At 45.5% G+C, this 12,411-nt stretch overlaps 1 non-coding gene across 1 annotated transcript; it reads left to right on the top strand.

Moving 5' to 3' along the window:
• Positions 1 to 2,941: 2,941 nt before the first annotated feature.
• LOC128562903 (U6 spliceosomal RNA) lies at positions 2,942 to 3,048 on the top strand. The gene has a single exon (XR_008373601.1). It is a non-coding gene; the product is annotated as a U6 spliceosomal RNA (small nuclear RNA).
• The last annotated feature ends 9,363 nt before the right edge of the window (positions 3,049 to 12,411 follow it).

Here is a 12,411-nt window from a genome sequence, read left to right as displayed (position 1 = left end):
TATTCCCCACTGCTCTTTTTTTTTTTTTTTTTTGTGGTTTTCAGCCGGAGCTGGGCTTGAACCCGCCACCTCCAGCATATGGAACTGGCGCCCTGCCCCTTTGAGCCACAGGCACTGCCCATCTCCCCACCGCTCTTTATGTGAAGAAAGAGCTCAGTGTTGCTATTGAACTTAGTCACATGAAGGCAGAAACCTTTAAGTGTATGTGGCTTGGTTTGGTGCTACATATAGATAGATCAAAGGCTTTGGATGACAGAGATGAAGGACAGTTTTTTTTTATAACTGGTTTTTGCTTTATTCTAGTTTACACAGAGGGATACTTTGAAGTAAGAAATACGGATGTTATTAGAGGAGTTCAGGAAGACCTACATCAAAATGTTAATTATGATCTTCCTTAGGAAAAGGAAACCTTTAACATACTTGTATATACTTTTGTGGTCCTTAAATATTTGATGAACATATATTACCTTTTGTTTCTTTAATTTTTTATTGGGGTAAAACATGCATGCATACAGTAAAGCACACAGATCTTAAGTGACACTTTTTTTTTTTTTGTAGAGACAGAGTCTCACTTTATGGCCCTCGGTAGAGTGCCGTGGCATCACACAGCCCACAGCAACCTCCAACTCCTGGGCTTAAGCGATTCTCTTGCCTCAGCCTCCCGAGTAGCTGGGACTACAGGCGCCCGCCACAATGCCCAGCTATTAAGTGACACATTTTTACACACACATATTTATATACACACATATACATGTAATCATGCAAGATAATAGAGCCTTTCCAACATCCAAGAAGATTCCCTATGCTCCTAGTCAGTCCACAAACTCCCAGAGTATCCATGTTCTGATTTCTGTCTCCACGTATTAGTTTTGCTGGTTCTTGAGCTTCATGTAAATGGACTCAGACACTGTGTATTCTTTTGTGTTTGGTTCCTATCGCTCAGCTTGTTTTTTGAGATTTGTTTGTATTGTTGAGTGCAGCAGCGTTGTTTTGTATTGCTGTGTAGTATTTCAGTGCATAATTATACCACAGTTTACCCATTCTGCCGTTGGTGTCCATTTGGATTGTTTCCTGTTTGGGGCTCATTTTTTAAAAAAAGTCTGCATGTGATTGTGTTTTCTTGTTTTGTTTTGTTTTTCTTCAGTTTTTGGCTCTTAGGAATAAAGCTGCTGTGAACATTCTCATACAAGTCTTTTGGTGAACTTAACATTTGCACTTGTTTCTCCTGGGGAAATACTGAGGAGTGGATTGCTAGGTTTGGGGCATATCTTTAGCTTTTACAGGTACTATTATGTAGTTTTCCAAAGCATTTGAACCAATTTTCATCCTTACCAGTAACTTATGAGAGCTCCAGTATCAGCAGTGTGTGAGGGTTCTGTATCCTCACCAATACTTGGTATTGGCAGTCTTTTTGCAATAAATACATATTACTTTTATAATTAAAAAACCCACAATGTTGGGCAGCGCCTGTGGCTCAGGGGGTAGAGCACCGGCCCTATATACCAAGGTTGGTGGGTTCGAACCCAGCCCTGGCTAGCTAAAAAACAGCAGTGGCAACTGGAACCAAAAAATTGGCGGGCACCTGAAGTCCCAGCTACTTGGGAGGCGGAGGCAGGAGACTCGCTTGAGCCCAGGAGTTGGAGGTTGCTGTGAGCTGTGATGCTACAGCACTCTACCCAGGCTGACAGCTTGAGGCTCTGTCTCAAAAAAAAGGAAAGGCGGGGCGGCGCCTGTGGCTCAGTGAGTAGGGCGCCGGTCCCATATGCCGAGGGTGGCGGGTTCAAACCCAGCCCCAGCCAAAACTGCAACAACAACAACAAAAAAAATAGCCGGGCGTTGTGGGGGGCGCCTGTAGTCCCAGCTGCTCGGGAGGCTGAGGCAAGAGAATTGCGTAAGCCCAAGAGTTAGAGGTTGCTGTGAGCCGTGTGATGCCACGGCACTCTACCCGAGGGCGGTACAGTGAGACTCTGTCTCTACAAAAAAAAAAAAAAAAGGAAAGGCGCCTGTTGCTCAGTGGGTAGGGTGCCGGCCCCATATACCAAGGGTGGTGGGTTCGAACCCGGCCCTAGCCAGCTAAAACAGCAGTGACAATTGCAACAAAAAAGCCAGACGTTGTGGCAGGTGCCTGTAGACCCAGCTACTTGGGAGGCTGAGGCAAGAGAATCACTTAAGCCCAAGAGTTGGAGGTTGCTGTGAGCTATGATGCCATGATACTCTATCCAGAGTGACAAAGTGAGACTCTGTCTCAAAAAAAAAAAAGAAAAAAGAAAAAAAAATTGGAAGTTGTCAAGGCACAGTGGTTCATGCCTGGAATCCTAGCACTCTGGGAGGCTGAGGCAGGAGGATCACTTGAGGCCAGGAGGTTGAGGCCAGCCTGAGCTAGAGTGAGACCCCCCTCTCTACTGTAAAATAGAAAAAAATCAGCCAGGCATGGTAGCATGCATCTATAGTTCCAGCTCCTTAGGAGGCTGAGGCAGGAGGATCCCTTGAGTCCAGGAGTTTGAGGCTGCAGTGAGCTATGATGATACTACTATACTCTAGCGCTGGCCACAGAGCAAGACTCTAAAAAAAAAATTGTAAATGTATCAGTGTGGCTGTATCTCAATCTGTTCGGGCTGCTTTAACAAAATACCACAGACTGGGCGGCACCTGTGGCTCAGTGAGTAGTGCGCCGGCCCCATATACCAAGGGTAGTGGGTTCAAACCCAGCCCCTGCCAAACGGCAACAAAAAAAAATAGCTGGGCCTTGTGGCGGGCGCCTGTAGTCCCAGCTGCTCGGGAGGCTGAGGCAAGAGAATCACGTAAGCCAAGAGCTGGAGGTTGCTGTGAGCCGTGTGACGTCATGGCACTCTACTGAGGGCAGTAAAGTGAGACTCTGTCTCTCCAAAAAAAAAAAAAAAAATACCACAGACTGGTATTTTATTTATAAACAACAGAAATTGTGCTCGCTTCAGCAACACATATACTAAAACTGGAATGATACAGAGAAGATTAGCACGGCCCCTGAATAAGGATGATACACAAATTTGTGAAGTGTTCCATTACAAAAAAAAAGATTAAAAAAATAAACAACTAGGCGGTGCCTGTGGCTCAGTGAGTAGGGCGCCGGCCCCATATACCAAGAGTGGCAGGTTCGAACCCGGCCCCGGCCAAACTGCAACAAAAAAATTGCCGGGTGTTGTGGCGGGTGCCTGTAGTCCCAGCTACTGGGGAGGCTGAGGCAAGAGAATCGCCTAAGCCCAAGAGCTGGAGGTTGCTGTGAGCTGTGATGCCACACTCTACCGAGGGTGACAAAGTGAGACTCTGTCTCTAAAAAATAAAAAAAATAAATAAACAACAGAAATTTATTTCTCAGTGCTAGAGGCTAGGAAGTCCAAGATCAAGATGCTGTCTGATTTGGTGCTTTGTAGGGGCCTACTTTCTACTTCATAGACAGCCATCCTCTGGGGGACTAGAAGCTCTCTGGTGTCCCTTTCATAAGGGCCTTAATCCCATTCGTGAGGGAAGAGCCTTCTGAAGGCCCCTTCTACTACTACCATCATCCTGGGGGTTAGGATTTCAATATATGAATTTGGGCTGGGACATAAACATTTAGTCTGTAGCAGGCTGGGGCCCAGCAAAAGACTGGGGAGAATTGTGCAAAATGAGCTTGGAAAGGTAGGCAGAGCTCAAATTAGGTAGGCGTGGCTGTACGTACATCTAATCTTTCTAATTAGTTGGTTTCCTTCTTGCTCTGCAAACTCAACTCAAGATTTACCTCCTCCCTCAGATAAGGCTTCTTGAATAATCCCCATTGTTCTAATTAATATTATTACTTTAATTATGTCATTGTCCCAATAACTTCACTCTGTAATTTATAGGCTATTTGCTCTGTTTTTGGAGGATGGATGTAGTGACAGTGTCCATGTTGATGAATGAATGACAGTGCCCATGTTTCCCTTTTCATCTGATCTCCAAGCACCCAGCATATGAGGGACGCTCTGTTGACAATAACGCTTTCTGTTCCTTGAAAGCCATTTCTGTTCCTTGAAAGCCAGGCTCAGTGACACTCACTTGTAATCCCATCTACTCAGAAGGCTGAGACAGGAGAATCATCTGAGCCGAGGAGTTCAAAGTTCAAGATCAGCCTGGGCAATATAGTGAGACCCTGTCTCAAAGAGGCAAAAAAAAAGAGTCTTCCTTCAAAATGTAGCTAGAAAGCTTCTGGAATCTAAGCAGATAATCCCTGGGGTCCCATCTTCCTTGGCTTGGGAATTGACCCACTACTAGGTCTTCAAAAACATGTGATGGGGTGGCACCTGTGGCTCAAAGGAGGAGGGCTGGTGCAGGTTCAAACCTAGCCCCGGCCAAAAACTGCAAAAAAAAAAAAATAATAATAAAAACTTGTGATGGATCAACCAAGTCTTACCAGGATCCATTCATACTGTCTCAAACACCTTCCTTACCGACATAGCCAAACTTGCCCTGCCCACCCCCCCTTTTTTTGAGACAGAGTCTAACTTTGTCACCCTCGGTAACCCCTGGGCATTATAGCTCACAGCAACCTCTAACTCTTGAGTTCAAGCAATTCTCTTGCCTCAGCCTCCCAAGTACAGCTGGGACTACAGGTGCCCACCACAATGCCTGGCTAACTTTAGAGACCGGGTCTCGCTCTGGCTCAGGCTGGTCTCAAACCCGCGAGCTCAGGCCTCCCAGAGTGCTACAATAACAAGCGTGATCCACCACGCCGGGCCACCCTGCCCAGTCCCTAACCACCAGATGAAAGGCCCTTCTGCTGGTGCTGAGGGATGAAGCCAGGGCAGCTGGGAGTGAGCTGAAGGATGACACAGCAGGGGACTTAGGTTAATCAGCAAAGCAAACCTCTCAACTGTGAAGAGAAAAAAGGCAGCAATGAATTTCTGGGGCTTGTAGGCCAGTTTTCATAAAACAAGGAAGCAGTTGTCAGTCTCGGCTGGTCTTACGGAAGGCCCGTGAGGAGTCTGGGCCATGGAGAAGACATTCCCTGAGTGCAGTTAACAATGCAAGGATAGCTATTTTTTTTTGAGACAGAGTCTAACTTTGCCACCCTCAGGGCGTCACAGCTCACAGCAACCTCCAATTCCTGGGCTCAAGCGATTCCCTTGCCTCTGCCTCTCAAATAGCTGGGACTACAGGTGCCCAGTACGATGCCGGGCTAATTTTTGGTTGCAGCTGTCATTGTTGTTTGGCGGGCCCAGGCTGGATTCGAACCTGCCAGCTCAAGTGTATGTGGCTGGCACCTTAGCCTCTTGAGCCACAGGCATCGAGCCAATGCAAGGATATCGTAAGGTGAGAAGCCAACTTATATGTGACATATGGTTGTGCCTGTTCCATTTTTTTACCTCCACCTCTTGCCCTAAAATGCATATATTTTATTCTATTTACTTTAATTTTAGCAATAATATAAAACGGTATTGTTCGGCTGCTGTCACTGTCTCTGACAGATTACCCTACCAGCTCAAAGTATAAGTCTGGTTCTTTATTTTTTTTTCATAATTTTTGTACAGTAACAAGGTAAGGAACATTTTAGCTCATAAATTATTTACCAAACCTCACAGGCATAATAGGCCGTGTGCATATTCATCAGTCTATCATCCATTATTCATAAGAAGTTCACTTCCACTGTTGGAAGAAAATAAGGTTGTTGATTGAAATGCTGAAGAAATGTGGGCTTTGCTCCTCCCTCCCCTTTCTCCCATCTGAGTAAGTCTGGAAGCTTCCATCAAAAAATGGTATTATAGAAAAAAAATTTCATTCCTTACAAGTGGACATATAGATGGAAAGAAAGCTTGGTATAGGAAATAAATTGGCAGAGTCAACCACTGTTGATTTTCACTCAGGGAAAGTCCCCTGACTCCCCCTTCCATGCAGACCATGCCCAGGAAGGAGCCGAAGGACAACAAAAGAACAGCTTCAGCAAATTGGGTAGAGTCGTTGCTTACTTTAACTAAAATCCAGGTTGCATTTTACGGCGTAAGAATTATTTATTACTATATTCTTCTTTGACCCTCCCACCAAGTTTGTGAGGTAGGAATAATTTTCTTTTTTTTATACAGGGTCTCAAGCTGTGGCCCTGGGAGAGTGCTGTGGCGTCACAGCTCACAGCAACCTCTAGCTCTTGGGCTTAGGCAATTCTCTTGCCTCAGCCTCCCAAGTGGCTGGGACTATAGGTGACCTCCACAACGCCCGGCTATTTTTTGTTGCAGTTTGGCCAGGGCTGGGTTCGAACCCGCCACCCTCAGTATATGGGACTGGCTCCCTACTCATTGAGCCACAGGTGCTGCCCGTAAGAAGTATTTATTGCTATATTCTTCTTTGACCCTCCCACCAAGTGTGTGAGGTAGGAATAATTTTCATTTTCTTTTTTTTGACAGAGTCTCAAGCTGTCGCCCTGGGTAGAGTGCTGTGGCATCACAGCTCGCAGCAACCTCAAACTCTTGGGCTTAAGTGATTCTCTTGCCTCAGCCTCTCAAGTGGCTGGGACTATAGGTGCCCTCCACACCCGGCTGTTTTTTGTTGTTGTAGTTGTCATTGTTGTTTTAGCTGGCCCAGGCCGGGTTTGAACCCACCAGCCTTGGTGTATGTGGCTGAGGCTCTACTCACTGAGCTATAGGCATTGCCGGTGGGAATAATTTTCGAGATGAGAAAATTGAGATCCACAAGTTAAGTGATTTGTCCAAGGCCCAACAGCTTGTGAAGAACAGAACTAGCACTGGAACCTGAATTTCCCTCCAAGTTCTTTAGTGTCTGTTTGCCTGAGTCCTCTGGATGGTAAAACCTACCATTCCCAAGGTACAAGTTTTTCATAATGTTTCCCACGAATCATTGATTTTATTTTCATTTAAAAAATATCTTTATTGGGGCGGCGCCTGTGGCTCAGTGAGTAGGGCACCGGCCCCATATGCCGAGGGTGGCGGGTTCAAACCCAGCCCTGGCCAAACTGCAACCAAAAAATAGCCGGGCGTTGTGGCGGGCGCCTGTAGTCCCAGCTACTCGGGAGGCTGAGGCAAGAGAATTGCGTAAGCCCAAGAGTTAGAGGTTGCTGTGAGCCGTGTGACGCCACGGCACTCTACCCGAGGGCGATACAGTGAGACTCTGTCTCTACAAAAAAAAAAAAAAAAAAAAATCTTTATTATTTCTGTGGAATATAAGAGCAATATAGGCTTGAAAGTATTAAAAATTACAAAGGTCTGCAGAATAGAGAATAATAAGCGTCCAAGTGTACAGACAGGCAGTGGGCTGCCACCACTGCCAGCCCCCACCACCACTTCCATTTCCATAGGAAAAAGTGGGAGACGTTATAATGAGATCAGACCCACAGACCTGTGTTCAGATTTGGGCATGGTCACTTAGCTGTGTGTCACGTTGGGCAAGTTAGCCTCATTAAGCAATAGTTTCCCTATTTATGAAATGGGAATAATACCTACTCTTGGGTTTTCTGTGTTAAATGAGATCAAGTGTATCAAATGCAGGTATCAACATTGTCCCCCATTGGTCACCTCTTTCTGTTATATTAAGGAAATGGAGCAGAAGCAAGGTTTGTACCTTTTCCCCAAGTCTTCTGCTTGACCCTCTGTTCCATTCTGTCCTGAGCTACCCACGTGGCTACTGGTCCTAGCCTGGGACTCCTGGTGTGGTTCCTGGAGATGAAGTGTAAGTTTCTTTGCATTGGTGTGAATGATCCCCATCATGATGCATAGGTTGTTTTCTGCTGAAGAGCTGGTGGGTGGGTGGGGGACTAAAAGAGAATTACAATAGTGGAAAGTATTAAAACCTTGGTTTTAACTTTCCTTTTAACCCAAGTGAAAATACCTGAGAAGTTCAATCTTTATTAGGGGGCATCAGGTGCTTAATCTGGCTGGGTCGCCTCAGGTCTGCTCCTCTCCCTGGGAACTCCTCCTTCATCCCTCCATTTCTTTCTAAGAAACCCCAGGCCCTGTCTCCCTCACACATCCCCCAGCTACCCCTAGAAGCACATTTGCCCAAATCTGACTTAGTCTGGATTTTGGATTGACACCACAGAGGGCTAAAGGGGTGAATGTGTGTACGTGTGTGTGAGGTACAATAGGGAAAAGGTGTCACAGCCTGCCACATGGGAACCAGCTTTGGCACACAGTTTATCCCATCAGGGTAGAGACAGGAAACCATCAGGCCTTGCTCCGTATAGTCATAAGAGCTGATTGGGGCAGCGCCTGTGGCTCAAGGAGTAGGGCGCCGGTCCCATATGCTGGAGGTGGCGGGTTCAAACCCAGCCCCGGCCAAAAACCACAAAAAAACAAAAAAAAAAAAACAAAAAAAACAAAGAGCTGAAGCAAGGTCTCTGATGAAACAGGAGATGGTGGTTCAGTGCCAGTAGCCACATGCACTGGGGCTGTGGGTTCAAACCCAGCCTAGGTCTGCTAAGCAACAATGAAAACTACAACAAAAAAATAGCTGGGCATTGTGGCAGGCGCCTGTAGTCCCAGCTACTTGGGAGGCTGAGATAAGAGAATTGCTTAAGCCCAAGAATTTTTTTTTTTTGTGGTTTTTGGCCAGGGCTGGGTTTGAACCCGCCACCTCCGGCATATGGGGCCGGCGCCGCCCTAAGCCCAAGAATTTGAGGTTACTGTGAGCTGTGACCCCACGGCACTCTACTGAGGATGAAGTAGTAAGACTCTGTCTCAAATAAAACAAAAATAAACAAACAAAAAAACCCCCAGAAGGTAGTGGAGAAACCAGACCAAAACCAGCTAGAACCTAGAGGCCACAAAAATGATCTCATTTACCCTCACTGTTCATTATATTCTCCATATAATACCCTGGTTTACTAAAAGAAGCTCCCGCCAGTGCCATGACAGTTAAAAATGTCATGGTAACTCCCATGGTAACTCCCTATATGGTTTTATTTATTTTAATTTTTTGAGATAGTCTCACTTTGTCACCCATGGTAGAGTGCTGTGGCATCATAGCTCACAGCAACCTCAGACTCTTGGACTCAAGTAATTCTCTTGCCTCAGCCTCCCAAGTAGCTGGGACTACAGGCACCCACCACAACACCCGGCCATTTTTAGAGTTGAGGTCTTGCTCTGGCTTAGGCTGGTCTCGAACCTGTGATCTCAGGCAATTAACCACCTCGGCCTCCCAAGTGCTGGGATTACAGATGTGAGCCACCTCACCTGGCCCCCTATATGGTTTTAAAAGGGAAGAACCCTTAGTTCTGGGAACTCCTTATCCATTTCCCAGAAATGTTCTGAATAATCCTCCCTCCACTTAAAATTAAATAGAAGATATAAAATAAAACTTTGAAAACTCACAAAGTGCCACTCTTTGTTGCTCTGAGTGATAACCACTGCCCTATGGGGTAGCCTTCTTTTTTTTCTTTTCTCGCCTCAGTGAACTTGCTTGTGCTTTATTCTGTCAGTTCGCTCTTGAATTCTTTCCTGAATAAAGCCAAGAACCCACTTCTCCCTCAGGCTGGATCCCAGTTTGGGGGAAAACTTTGCTGTGTCAGGGTTGTCTAGAGGAGCCTGGTATCTCAAGTCCTAACCCCTTCCAGTGTTCTGACTAGATTGAGATGCAGAGGAAGCTCTGATCTTTTGCGTACGCTGGGTACCTGTGGAACACACACACACACACACACGGGCGCATACACCCCTCAAAAGATAAAATGAAATCTCAACCCCTTAACCAGCGAATTTTTGGTATGCACTTGTTTCACCCCATTTAATATGCATCTTTAATAAGCACTGAAGGACTCTAATATATAGGTGGTTTAGGATTTCACATTAAGAAAAGTTGGTGAAGCTGGACACGGTGGCTCATGCCTGTAATTCTAGTACTTTGTGGGGCTGAGGTGGGTGGAATGCTTGAGCTCAGGAGTTTGAGACCAGCCTGAGCAAGAGTGAGACCCTGTCTCCACTAAAAATAGACAAACTAGGCTGGCATTGTGGTGGGCACCTGTAGTTCCAGTACTCAGGAGGCCGAGGCAAGAGGATCTCTTGAGCCCAAAGTTTGAGGTTGCTGTGAGCTGTGATGATGCCATGGCACTCTAGTCTGGGCAAAAGTGAGACTCTTTCTTAAATTAAAAAAAAAAAATGAAAAAAGAAAACTTGGTGAAAACTAAAAAAGAAGACATAGTACCCAGGATTTACCAGGCTGCTCCAAGAGTTAGTGCTTTATGTTTATCATGCAGAGCAATGTTGGTGCCTCTCCTGTAACGGCTGCCAGGAAGGACAGAGGAGGGTCCATTTCTGAGCCATGTATCTCGTAAGAGCCGTTTCCTTAGTTACCTAAAGAGCAGCCAAACCTTTGACAACGCTGCTTCAAAAAGTGATTGGATTCTTCCACCAAACTCCATGCTCCCTCTTTGTATTGGGAATTGGAGACTGTTTTGTTCTGCCTGGTCCATAAGTGAAGACCACAACTCTTAGGTGTTCAATAAAGATATACAAACTGAAATCAGCCTAATTAAATGGGCCAGTGGGCTCATCCTTCTCCCACCCTCACCTCGTAGCTTACCTGTCTCTAGTGTAGCATTTACCAAGTACTCCTGTAATTATCTCTTTAGCCTCTGTCTTACCCAGGGCACATTATGAATTCATTAGCCAGCATCCTTGGCTTTTCACTTTTCTTCACCCCAATATTATTTTTTAAAACAGCTTTATTGAGCTACAGTTGACATATAATAAACTGTATGTGTTTAAAATGTACTATTTGATGTCTTGACATATGTATATACCCATAAAACCATCATCACAATCAAGATAATGAACATATTCATCATTCCCCTGGTTTCCTAGATTCCATTTATAATCTCCCTCCTGCCCTTCAAACAGGCAATCATTGAACTACCTTTTATCACTATAGATTACTTTGTATTTTCTAGAATTTTATATAAATGGAATGATATACATATTCATTTGGGGGGGGCAGAGTCTCAAGCTGTCGTCCTTGTGTAGAGTGCCATGGTGTTTCATAGCTCACCGCAACCTCCAACTCTTGGGCTCAAGCAATCCTCTTGCCTCAGTTTTTCTATTTTTAGTAGAAATGGGGTCTCACTCTTGTTCACTCCTGAGCTCAAGCAATTCACCTGCCTTGGCTGCCCAGAGTGCTAAGATTATAGGCGTGAGCCACTACACCTGGCCCTTATGTATTCTTTTTTATTTTCTTTCTTTTTCTTTTTTTTGAGATACAGCTGTCTCAAAAAGCTGTCACCCTGGGTAGAGGGCTGTGGCATCACAGCTCAAAGCAACCTCCAACTCTTGGGCTTAAGCGATTCTCTTGCCTCAGCCTTCCAAGTAGCTGGGACTACAGGTGCCCACCACAACACCCACTAATTTTTGGTTAAATTATCATTGTTGTTTGGCAGGCCCGGGCTGGATTTGAACCTGCCAGCTCTGGTGTATGTGGCTGGAGTCTTAGCTGCTTGAGCTACAGGCGCCAAGCCTCTTTTTTTGGCCGGGGCTGGGTTTGAACCTGCCACCTCCGGCATATGGGACGGGCACCCTACTCCTTGAGCCACAGGTGCCGCCCCTCTTTTTTTTTTTTTTTTCCAAGACAGAGTCTCACTATGTCACCCTTGGTAGAGTGCTATAGTGTCACGGCTCACAGCAACCTCAACCTCTTGGGCTTAAACAATTCTCCTGCCTCGGCCTCTCAAGCAGCTGGGACCAGCTACTTTTTTGTTGCAGTTGTCATTGTTGTCTAGCAGGTCCAGGCAGGGTTCGAACCCGCCAGCCTCAGTGTTTGTGTTTGGAGCCTTAACCACTGAGCTACGGACACTGAGCTATATGTATTCTTTTTTCATCTGGCTTTTGTTTTTGACACAGAGCCTCAGCTGTCACCCTGGGTAGAGTCCTGTGGCACTAATATTAAGAAGACTAGGCGTGGCGCCTGTGGCTCAAGAAGTAGGACCCTGGTCCTATATACCGGGGGTGGCAAGTTCAAATTTGGCCCCAGCCAAAAACTGCAAAAAAAAAAAAAAAAAAAGAAGATTGATCACATCAGGTGTTGGAAAGGATGTGGAGCAACTGGAACTCTCATACACTTCTTGTTAAAATGAGAAATTTTGTGTAACCACTTTGAAAAACAGTTTGGCAGGGTCTTTAAAAGTTATACATACACAGGCCGTGCCTGTGACTCAAAGGAGTGAGGCGCTGGCCCCATATGGCAGAGGTGGCGGGTTCAAACCCAGCCCCAGCCAAAAAGAAAAAGTTATATATACACATACCATAAGATCCAACTATTCTACTTCCACTTGGGTATTTACCCAAGAAAATGAAAACATATGGGCACACAAAGACTTATACGTGCTATTCATAACAGCTTTATTTGTAATAGCCAAAAATGGAAACAATGAGTCAATGGACAAACAAATGTAATGCCACACAATAAAAGGAAATAAACTGGGTGGCT

Source organism: Nycticebus coucang, chromosome 12, assembly GCF_027406575.1.
Source record: "Nycticebus coucang isolate mNycCou1 chromosome 12, mNycCou1.pri, whole genome shotgun sequence".
Classification (NCBI taxonomy): Eukaryota; Metazoa; Chordata; class Mammalia; order Primates; family Lorisidae; genus Nycticebus; species Nycticebus coucang.
This window is presented reverse-complemented; position numbering and strand designations above follow the sequence as displayed.